Below are 12,032 nucleotides of genomic sequence, written 5' to 3'. Positions count from 1 at the left end.
GAGACGGAGTCTTGCTCTGTAGCCCGGGCTGGAGTGCAGTGGCCGGATCTCAGCTCACTGCAAGCTCCGCCTCCCGGGTTTGTGCCATTCTCCTGCCTCAGCCTCCTGAGTAGCTGGGACTACAGGCGCCCGCCACCTCGCCCGGCTATTTTTTTGTTTTTTGTCTTTTTTTAGTAGAGACGGGGTTTCACCGTGTTAGCCAGGATGGTCTCAATCTCCTGACCTCGTGATCCGCCCGTCTCGGCCTCCCAAAGTGCTGGGATTACAGGCTTGAGCCACCGCGCCCGGCCTAATTTTTTTTATTTTTAAATATTTTTGCAAATTGAAGGTCTATGGTAATCCTGCATCAAGCAAATCTCTTGGCATTATTTTGCTAAGACTCTATGCTCACTTCATGTCTCTGTGTCACATTTTGGTAATTCTCATAATATGTCACACTTTTAAAATTATTATTCTATCTGTTACGGAGGCCTGTGATCAGTGATCTTTAGTGTTACTATTGTAATTTCTTGGGAGTACCAGAAACCATGCCCAAATAAGACAGAGAACTTAAGAAAGGCTGTGTGTTCTAACTGCTCCATGAACTAGCCTACTCCTGTTTGTGTTCCCTTTCTCAAATCTCCCTATTCCTTTAAATACAACAATATTGAAGTAAGGCCAATAATAACCTATAATGGCCTCTAGGTGCTCAAGTAAACAATTCACATGTTAAATTCACTTTATTATTTTTTCTTTTCTTTTTTCTTTTTTTTTAATTATACTTTAACTTCTGGGGTACTTGTACAGAATGTGCAGTTTTGTTACATACGTATACATGTGTCATGGTGGTTTGCTGCACCCATCAGCCCGTCGCCTACATCAGGTATTTCTCCTAATGTCATCCCTCCACTAGCCCCCAACCCCCTGACAGGCCTTGGTGTGTGATATTCCCTTCCTTGCGTCCATATGTTCTCATTGTTCAACTCCCACTTATGAGTGAGAACATGCGGTGTTTAGTTTTCTGTTCTTATGATAGTTTGCTGAGAATGATGGTTTCCAGCTTCATCCATGACCCTGCAAAGGACATAAACTCATCCTTTTTTATGGCCAGATAGTATTCCATATTGTATATGTGCCACATTTTCTTTATCCAGTCTATTATTGACAGAAATTTGGGTTGGTTCTAAGTCATTGCCATTGTGAATAGTGCCACAAAAAACATACATGTGCATGTGTCTTTATAGTAAAATGATTTATAATACTTTGGGTATATACCTAGTACTGGAATTCACTTTAAATGCAAAGAGAGAAATGATTAAGCTTAGTGAGGAAGGAACTGTTGAAAGCCAAAATAGGCCAGAAGTTAGGCCTCTTGTGCCAAACAGCCAATGTGAGAGTGCAAAGAAAAGTTTTTGAGGGAAATTAAAAGTGCTACTTTAGTGAGCACATAAATGCTAAGAAAGCAAAATAGTGTGATTGCTGATATGAGAATGTTTCACTGCTCTGTATAGAATATTTAACCAGATATAACATTCTCTGAGTCCAAAGCGTAATCCATGGCAAGACCCTAACTCTCTTCAATTCTATGAAGGCTGAGGGGGTGAGGAAGCTGCAGAAGAAATGTTTGAAGCTAGAAGAGGTTCATGGGATCACAAGGTTTAAGGAAAGAAGCAAAAAAGTGCAAGGTGAGGCGGCAAGTGCTAATGGAGAAGTGCAGCAAGTTATCCAGAATATCTAGATAAGATATTTGATGAAGGTGGCTACACTAAACAGATTTTCAATACAGACAAAATGGCATTCTGTTGGAAGAAGGGGCCATGTAGACCTGTCATAGCTAGAAAGGAGACATCAATGCCTGGCTTCAAAAACTTCAAAGGACTCACTAACCGTCTTGTTAGGGGCTAACACAGCTGGTGACTTTAAATTGAAGCCAATGCTTATTTACCATTCCAAAAATCCTAGGGCCCTCAAGAATAATACTACATCTATTCTATCTGTGCTCTATTAATGGAAAAACAAAGCCTAGATGACAGATCATCCCTTTACAAAATGGTTTGTGAATATTTTAAGCTTATAATTGAGACCTACTACTCAAAAGCAAATATTTCTTTCAATAAACTACTACTCATTGACAATACATCGGTAACCCAAGAGCTCTGATGGAGATGTACAGGGATATTACTGTGTTTACATGCTTTTCTAACACAACAGTTTAGCAACCCAGGAATCAAGGACTAATTTTGACTTTCAAGTCTTAATATTTTAAAAATTTTGTAATACTGTAGCTGCCGTAAATAGTGACGACTCTTCTGATCGATCTGAGCAAAGCAAATTGGAAAACTTCCAGAAAGAATGCACCATTCTAGATGCCATTAAGAACATGTTTGACTCACGGAAGGGGGCAAATATACCAGCGTTAGCAATAATTTGGAAGAAGGTGAGTCCAATGAGTCCAACCATGATGGATGACTTTGAGGGGTTCAAGACTTCAGTGAGTCAGTAACTGCAGATGTGGTGGAAATAACAAGAGAACTAGAATTATTAATAGAAATGGGGTCTTAAAATGTGGCTGAATTGCTGCAATATCATGATAAAACCTGAACGAGTAAGGAATTTCTTCTTATGGATGAGCAAAGAAGGTCTTCTCTTGAGAAGAATATACTCCCAGTGAAGATGCTATGGACATCGTTGAAATGAAAACAAATGGTTTACAATATTACATAAACTTAATTGATAAAGCAGTGGCAAAGTTGGAGAGGATTGACTCCAGTTTTGAAATAAGTTCTACCATGAGTAAAATGCTATCAAACAGCATTGCATGCTATAGAGAAATTTTTCATGAAAAGAGGAGTGAATCAATGTGGCAAACTTCATTGTTGTCTTATTTTAAGAAACTGCCAAAGCCACCTGAACTGTGAGTAACTACCACCCTATCAGTAAGCAGCCACCAATATCAAGGCAAGACCCTCCACCAGCAAAAAACAACAACTTGCTGAAGGCAGAGATGATGGCTGACATTTTTAGCAATAAAGTCTTTTAAAATTATGTACATTTTAGATATAATGTTATTGCATACTTACTAGACTACAGTATCCTGTGAACCTGAATATTATAGGCAATTGGAAACCAAAAACATTGTGTGACTTGATTTATTGTGACATCCACTTAATTTCAGTGGTCTGGAAGGAAATGTGCTATGTCTCTGAGGTATGCCTGTAATAATCTTCTTGAAAATGCTTATCCCCTTAATTACAAGAGCATTAGATAATTCATGCTACTGCTATTCTCACATATGTTAACAGAGATTTAGAATTTATACACTTCATAAGTAATCTTTCATAAGTGAGAGCATCAAATGTGACTATATATTATTACTACCTCTAATAGCCATTTCTGACATTTTAATTTCCATAGTGGTTGAAGACTTTTTTTTATTGGTTAGAAACAATATAAATAAAGCCAGTAGCCTACAATTAGATATTAAGATAGCCCTTAACTTGATAAAAAGTCAATGTATGGATGTTAAGATTCCATCAGTGTGCACTAAATATATCACTGGTGGGTGTGGATTATTTGCCTTCAGTTACAGCAACCAGGAAAGGATGAGATGAAATAGAGGCTTCACGCAATTCTACTTTTGGATACCTATTGAATTACTACCACGTCTGTTGGTGTTTTCCTTTATTGGTAAGCATATGGATGAGAACTCAGAGCCTCTTCATTCATGAATAAATCAGTGTCCACTTTTGTTCCTTTTAACCTTGTAGCTTCATGTGAAAAACAGGAGGGACCTGGAACACCTGTTTCAGATAGGCCATGCCTTCATTTCCTGAGTAATTCAGGAGTAAATTTTATTCAAAATTTTGTGACTTTATCTTGAGAGAAGTGAAATTATTTGCTTAATAGGTTCTTTCACTTCAACTTTCTGTAAGTGTCATCTCATTTCTGTAAAATCAACACTCTTCCTGAAATCAAAACCTTGACTCAAAGCCCTGACATGCCATTCAGTCTATGAGTGAACAGCAAATTTCCTGACATAAATACAGTAACGACAGAAACAACAAAGATTCATGAACAGAAATGCTAGTACTACAGGTTTCATGCCCCATACTTACAACTGGTATGATAGAGATCAAGAAGTTAGAGGGACTGATCCTGCTGGTATTCATTAAACTTTTGTCTTGTTTCTGATTATGTAGTGTAGACAAAAGACATTTCTGATCGTCATCTCCAAGACCTAATGATTTGATGACCTGTGGGGCCATTCAAATTCACTGGCTTTGGGTTGCAAGTGAGTTCTTTCTCAATGCTAACTTTGCCTAGCAATTTCTGGGTTATGGAGCCTGGCAGGGAAGAGTGCTAAATCAAGGAAAAAGACAGTCACAGAACTTAGCCCATGAGGAACACACCTCTACTGGCTTTGCAGTCTATCTATCTATCTATCTATCTATCTATCTATCTATCTATCTATCAACAGCACACCTTAGCTGCTGACTCTTAAACAATTTGGGGCATATATTTTTCTCCATACATGTTGAGTATGTGTGTAAATAGATGATAGATAGATAGATAGATAGATAGATAGATAGATAGATAGATATAGACAGATAGATAGATAGATAAGAGACATAGGCATAGTCATGTTTACTGCATCTCAAATGGTATTTATACTTTCACTTATGAATGAAGACTTCAAGATAATGGAGCTCTTAATTGAAGTACAACACATACAGAAAAATGTACACATTAGGAATTATCTAGTTATGAAATTAGCTATATGTGTGTGTATATATATATACACACTCTGGAATATATATGTGTATATATGTTATATATCTGTGTATATATCTGTATATATACACATGTATACAACATATATATATACATATATACATATTTGTGTGTGTGTGTGTATATATATATATGGAGAGAGAGAGAGAGAGAGAGCACCATTATCTAGCAGTATTATGCAGTACTATTCTTGAAGAACTAGAATAGTATTAATTCCAGAAACTTCTGTCATGCTCTGACCTAATGATTATTCTCTCCCTGCACCCTTAATATAATAACCCTGAACCTGATGTCAGATATCACATATTAGTTTTGCCAGTTTTTCAAGGTTATGTGAATGAAATTTAAAAATATATAGTTTTTATTCAAATTCTCACACAATATGTTTTTCATTCAATATTATACATGCAAGGCTTATTTATGTCACTGCATGTAACATAATTTTTTTTCATTTTCTTTGCTATATAGCACTGTAACATACAATGCTTTATATAACCCTTCCTTAGTGAAAGTGGGTGTATACTAACTTCACTCCTTATCACATAGAGTAAGTTTTACAACAATTTCAAAATAAGCTTCACAATTCTCACCAAAGAAAGGGGAAAAAAAAAAAAAGCTGACACAGTTTAAAAATGTTGTGCTCACATGAAATCTATAAAATGATTTGGGGAAGACTAGCATCTTTCAATATTGAGTTCCCAATGTGAGAACTTGGAATGCCTTTCAATTTACTTAGGACTCTTACCAATTTTTTTTTTTTTTTTTTGGTAATGGTTTATAAATATCTGTATGGAGGTGTTGCCATTTTCTTTTTAATTTTTACTAAGAAATTCAACTCTTTAATTTTTTTTATTTTGATGATTTAAAAATATTATTATTTTACTAATATCTATTTTTATTGCTAATATTTTATTCCTTTATTTGTGGAATACACACAACATGCTGTTTTTTATCCATCACTCATTTTGTTTTGCTACATTTGTGTGTAAATATATTCAGAACTTTATTTATTTTTATTCTAGCTTTCGTAGGTTATATTTTTGCCAAGATTGTTCTTTTTGTTCTAAATTTTCAAACAAACATGTAAAATATGCTCATTTACATCTGTATAGAATTTTATTGTTAAATATAAGTAGAGAAAATCACACAAAACAAATATACAGGTTATGAATTATTAATTCCTTTTTATTTTAATCACTAACGCTTGCTAAGTATCTCTAATACCTCTACAAGCCACTCCTAAACAAAACTATTCCTAACCTGAGTGTTACTTCTCCTGGGCTTTGTGACAATCATGCTCATATATGTCTTATCGTTTTATCATCTGAGTATCCTAAACATTATGGTTAGTGTTGTATGCTTCAATTTACTATATATATACACATATATATACACATACACACACACACACACACACATATATACACACACACACACACACACACACACACATATATATATATATATATTTTTTTTTTTTTTTTTTTTTTTTTTTGACACGGAGTCTCGCTCTGTCGCCCAGGCTGGAGTGCAGTGGCCGGATCTCAGCTCACTGTAAGCTCCGCCTCCCGGGTTTACGCCACTCTCCTGCCTCGGCCTCCCGAGTAGCTGGGACTACAGGCGCCTGCCACCACGTCCGGCTAATTTTTTTTTATGTGTTTAGTAGAGACAGGGTTTCACCGTGTTAGCCAGGATAGTCTTGATCTTCAGACCTCGTGATCCGCCCGTCTCGGCCTCCCTACGTGCTGGGATTACAGGCTTGAGCCACCGCGCCCGGCTGCTTCAATTTATATTTTGTAAATCATGTCTACTTCATCTTACATGGTTTATGTACTTAAGATAAAACTGCAACATTTTATCTTTTGATGTACCATAGATTATTCCTCCCCTTTCTGAAGTCTTCTAAGTTTATTGTCTGTTAAATACATTAATTTAATAGTTGGTATATTAAACGTAATTAAGAGAAAATGTATAGAAATAGTCAGTTACTTAGTCTTATTGGAGGAAGAATAAGAGAGTTAAATAATAGATTTATCAAACTACTTTTCGTCAACTCAGAATCTTCAGGACGTTTTAATATTATAACATTCTCTAAGATCTTTGTTACATAAGGCTATTCTAAGTCATTTAAAAAATCTCAAGTGGAAATTTTGTGAACCATAAATAAAATGTGAAGCTGGTTGAGAAAAAGATAAGGGAATGTTAGGAAGGCAAAGATGATTATCAGAATCTCCCTAGGGATCATTCTTGAAGGCTAAATTTCAGGAAAGAGCCTATGAAATTATTTTAATGAAAGTAAGTGTGAGAGAGGTATTCCAAATCTTCCAGAAATACTTTCTGGTAAATAAAATGAATAAAAGTAAAGTAAGAAAGCCTTTTATTTCTCTATTTTGATTAGAAATTGTCCCTCTATTGTTTCTACTATCTCCATAATATTTGAATTATTGATGGAAGTTTTGATTAGGTTTTCTTAATTACCTGTATTAGAAATAAATGTTCATCATACCACCAAAGAAAAGCTTTCACTTACAAACACTCCAAATATATTAATACTTTATTCAACAAACATTTTTAAGGGTTGACTTTGTCAAAGGTGATTTGAAGAATAAAGTCTGAGCACAGGTCCTTTAGAAATTTGTAGGGTACAATTGTTAGAAATATAAAGCATGTGATAACAACTGTAATTGATCATGAAATGTCAAATTCCTCAAGAATAAATAAAATGGCACAATTCCAATGAAATGTTAAATGACTCAGAGGGGATATCAAATTATATTTTTTATATTAAATAGCCTACATATGTAGGGAATATATTAAAACATGAGTAAAAATTTGCCAAATTAGCTTGTATAAATTCTAATATTCTATAAAATTTGGATTGGTCATGTGAACATTTAACAGTTTAGCAAATTTACTCTCTACTAACTTTGAGAACTTTAGATATATACATTTTGTACATTACTATTCCAAATTTATTGCTACAGTCTTCAATGGCAATAATCATTTATAAAACAACACAGAAACAATTTATTTCCCCATTCTACTACTGCTTTTTTAAAAATGCTTTAGTATGATAGATAATACTGAAAAAAATTCTGTGCATGGTTCCTGGTATATATGTCTGCAAGTCTTGACAGTCTTACGGGGTGAAAATGTTATTTCATTGCTGTTTCAATTTGCATGTTGAGTATTAATGATATTGAAATGTGTATGTTTGTGTATATGTGGGTGTTTGTGCCCTTTTAATTTTCCTTTCAGATATATGGTTTATTTGTCACTTTGTATTGTTTCTCTTTGTCTTATCATTTTGTAGGAGTATATTATAAAAATAATGCATTTTTGTGTATATGAGTTGACAATTTATTTTCCTAATCTGCAACATCAATCTTCCCTTTGCTTATGTTAACATTTCTCATTTCTATGTTTTCAACACTGATGTGGTAATATTTATTAACTTGTTTTTATTTTTTCTTTTTTCATCTGGCATAAAAAATTAATACCTACAAATAGACCATGAAAATAGTTCTTGTTTTCCAATAAAAGAATAAAGTTTTCATATCAGATTTATGTCTTTAACGCATCTGGAAATGATTTTTATTTCTGTTGATAACAGAATATTTTTTGGCTGTTCCTATGTTTATTTGTCATATGGATAAACAGTTGTCTCATCACCATGTTGAACAGGCTTTTATTTCCCTACTTATTTCAAATTTCACATTTGTTGTATTTCAAGTTTTTAGAGGATGGAGTCTGCTGTTTCTGGAGTTTCATTTTGACTCATTTGTTCATTTGTCTAACTTTATTCCCACACAGCAATGCATTAAATAATGGGACGTTAAAATAGTTCTTAAATTTTGTATTAACAGTAATAACTTATATTACAGAGAATATACCATATCAGTTCTCTGGTATTTGTTGGAAATTATTAGATGATATAATACTTGATTAAAGTTTGTAGGGATTTGAAAGTGTAGTTGAGTAAAATATATATGTTTCATAATTTCATGCTATTGGAGTCTAAAATGTCTATGGTTAAGCTTCCTAATTATCTTTCTCAAATACTCTATAGCTTTTATTATTTTTTTCTGTGTGTCATTTTGATGACTAAGACATGTAAATAAAATGTATTATTTTTTCTTGATAGTTTTGGGAAAAAATTTGTCTTTTTATTTAAGATTATTTAAATAGATAATAAGTATTTAGGGTTTTGTATTTGTCTAATGGATTGATCTTTTCAATATCACATCACAATCATCTTTTGGCAAATAATACTTCTGTATTAAAGCCAATTTATTTCTTATATAACCATCACTATCACTTGCCCAGTTATCTATTACTTATGTTTATTTAGGATCTATCTCTTTATCGTTATATTTCTTAGTTCTCTGTCCTTTGACTTATTTGTTTAACAATACAAACTGATAGCATTTTATTTTGGATTTGCAAGTTTACTCAGCTTGCTTTGATTGTGAAAATTGTGCATTATTGTTTTTTTCATTTTTGTTGTGCTAATTACAGTACTTAAATGTTTTGTATTATCTATAGATATTACAAGATACTTTGTAATATCTACATTATTTTTGGACTATTTCATTAAGTTAATAATAATGAAAACTATCAAAGTTATTAACCATCTCCAGACAATTTTAGAACCTTAGAATGTCTTAACTTTGAACATTTCCTTCTTCTTATTTTTGTATTTTCCTTTCCTTTGTTTTAACCCACCAGGTTAGTAATTACTATAATTATTTATTTACTTATTACTTATTTATTTATTTTGAGACAGAGTCTTGCTCTGTCTCCCAGGCTAGAGTGCAGTGTCACGATCTCAGCTCACTGCAACCTCTGCCTCCCTGATTCAATCAATTCTCCTGCCTCAGCCTCCCGAATAGCTGGGATTACAGGTGGATGCCACCATGCCCTGCTAATTTTTGTATCTTTAGTAGAGATCGGGTTTCATCATGTTGTCCAGGCTTGTCTCGAACTCCTGACATGATGATCCGCCCACCTTGGCCTCCCCAAGTGCTGGAATTATAGGTGTGAGCCACCGCACCCAGCCACCATTTTTATTTTGAACACTCACCAAGTATTCACATATAAGCATGTATTGACTCTTTTTTCTGTTTGCCATTCTTTCTTAACTTCAGTGTTCTCATCCCCAAGGTACTTCTTTAATACATTCAAGAAATACCTGATGTTGGTAAATTACTGCAGCTGATTTGCTCTTTGAAAACGTGTACTATTTACTCATTTTCGAATCATAGTTCACTTAGATTTAGAATTATATATTGGCAGTTGTTTTGTTAACTCTTTGAAGATATTAAGCTGCTTTCCAAGTTTTACTCTGTATAAGAATAGCTATTATTTCTTTATATAAACTTCTAAATTTTTTATAAAGTTATTTTGGTATTTGGTTCTTTGGCCTGGTTTGGAGGTAATTTGCAGTGCTATTTCAACGTATCTAGGTGTGTTGGTTTTAGAATGTGTCGGCAAACTTTTGACACTTTTTCCCTGAAAGTGGGACAGATTTAGTGTTTCAATTCTTTATTAGTCCATTCTCGCATTGCTATAAAGTACTGAGACTGGGTAATTTATAAAGAAAAGAAGTTTAATTGACTCACAGTTCTTCAGGCTGTATAGGAGGCATGGCCAGGGAGGTCTCAGGAAACCTAAAATCATGGCGAAGGTGAAGGGAAAGTAAGCACATCTTCACATGGTGGCAGGAGAAAGAGAGTGAAAGGGGCAGTGCGACATACTTTTAAACAATCAGATCTTATGAGAACTTTATCACAAGACAGCACTAAGGGGATGGTACCAAACTATTAGAAACAACTCCCATGATTTAGGCCCCACCGCCAACACTCAGAATCACCATTCAACATGAGATTTGGGTGGGGACACAGAAAAACCATATCACATTCCAACTACTAGAGTGTGGTAAAACTGATTATATGGGACTTCTAAGGTTAGAAGATAGAAATGATACAGCTTCCATCTCTCTGCCTCTCTCTGTCTCTTTCCCTCTCTCTCTCTCTCTCTCTCTCTCTCTTTCTGTTGTATCATCTCTTTCAGGGGGAATCAGTCTTTATCTCATGAAGACATTTCTGCAATGTCATGGAAGCATTTCTGGGAGAAGTCCTGGGTGGCAAAATTTGCCAGCCATGTGATCAAGATATCTTGGAGTGGACCTCCAGTCCCACGTAAGGATTCGCACGACTGTGGCCTTGGCCAATGACATCTTGACTGCAACCCTTTGAAAGATCTTGAGCCAGAACCCACCCATCAATTTCTGACCTACACAAACTGTGTGAAAATAAGTAATTGTTTCAAGCTGTTTAATTTTGGAATAATCTTGGGTAATGTATTAGGTAACAATGAATAATTAACATACTAAGTATGCTTTAGGCATATTTTTACCTTTCTGGGAATTTATTATAATCCTGGGAATGAAAAATTTATTTTCTTCATTAAGTCTACAATGTTCTCATTAATTATCATTTCAATTTTCCTTCTCCTGTATTCTTTCTGATCATTCCTCTTGTAATTCTGAGAAATAAACTCTGACTCATCAGGACCTGGCTGTTCATATTGCTTAATGTTTTTTTAAAGTGTGTCATCTCTTCATCTCATGTTTCATTCAGTAGAATTTCCTCAGTATAATCCTTAAAGACACTCATCTCTTCTTCAGGTTAATCATTTTCAATTTTATTTTTAGTTATTTTAAACATTAGAAAGTCATGATGTTTTTGTTTATCAAAGTTCTATTTGATTCTTTAAATGTTCAACTGGCTTTATTTTGATAATATTATGTTATTTGTTTAAATTTCCACTGACTTTCATGACTTAAGGAAAGTTAAACATCATATAGTCTCCATACTACTGTTGTTGCATCATGTGATGTTCCCTTCATTCTTTGTTATATCTCCTGACTGCCATTTATGCTGCATCATTCCCTCAGTTGTCAAGTTAATTCAGACTCAGTTCATATACAGTGGAACATTACCAATGTGTCAATAATAGACGACATAAATCTCAAACTAGTCTTATCTTTGTCTCTACTAAGAATTCCAAGTTTTACCCTTGGTGAGGAACCATTTAAAAATATTTCAATATTTAAAGTTTTTGGTTTGGTGTTCCCAGACTATGTAGGCAGTATAAATTCAAATATCAATCTCAAGAGACTCATGGTAATAAATTCCCAGGAGGATTTTATTTTCTATTCAGAGCTCAGTCTGAAAAACATAAAAAGTACTGTGTTGAGT

The sequence above is a fragment of the Theropithecus gelada genome, chromosome 7b, assembly GCF_003255815.1.
Source record: "Theropithecus gelada isolate Dixy chromosome 7b, Tgel_1.0, whole genome shotgun sequence".
In the NCBI taxonomy this organism is placed as follows: Eukaryota; Metazoa; Chordata; class Mammalia; order Primates; family Cercopithecidae; genus Theropithecus; species Theropithecus gelada.
The sequence above is the reverse complement of the archived record's forward strand: the minus strand, read 5'-3'. Positions refer to the sequence as shown.